Source organism: Schistocerca serialis, unplaced genomic scaffold, assembly GCF_023864345.2.
Source record: "Schistocerca serialis cubense isolate TAMUIC-IGC-003099 unplaced genomic scaffold, iqSchSeri2.2 HiC_scaffold_987, whole genome shotgun sequence".
In the NCBI taxonomy this organism is placed as follows: Eukaryota; Metazoa; Arthropoda; class Insecta; order Orthoptera; family Acrididae; genus Schistocerca; species Schistocerca serialis.
In genome coordinates, this window is record NW_026048614.1 from 12,128 (window position 1) to 12,500 (window position 373).

The following is a 373-nucleotide window of genomic DNA, read 5'->3' on the forward strand; positions in this document are numbered from 1 at the left end:
GCTCCCCACGCAGGGGGGCTTGGACTGTCATAAACTCTTCCGAGTAATATACTTGCCGTACGTTTTTGCGACTGCGAGTGCAACGCCCACCGGTACCGACATGGATGGAGCGCCTCCTAGCTGACCGCTCAGCATCGGCATTCGTACAGAGAGCAACGCGATCGCGTCTCTAGCTCGTAACTGGTACAGCTCGCAGCTCATGTATAGGGACAGCGGGAATGTCGCATATTGGACATAACTCTTCATGAAACGCAAGTTATAGGGGTGGATTGCACATTGCGACTGCGGGAAAAGTCCGCCGTTCATCCGCTGGAGTTGCGAGTTGGGCGGTTAGGGTGGGGCGCCGGTGGAGTGATTGCCGGTCGACGATTTC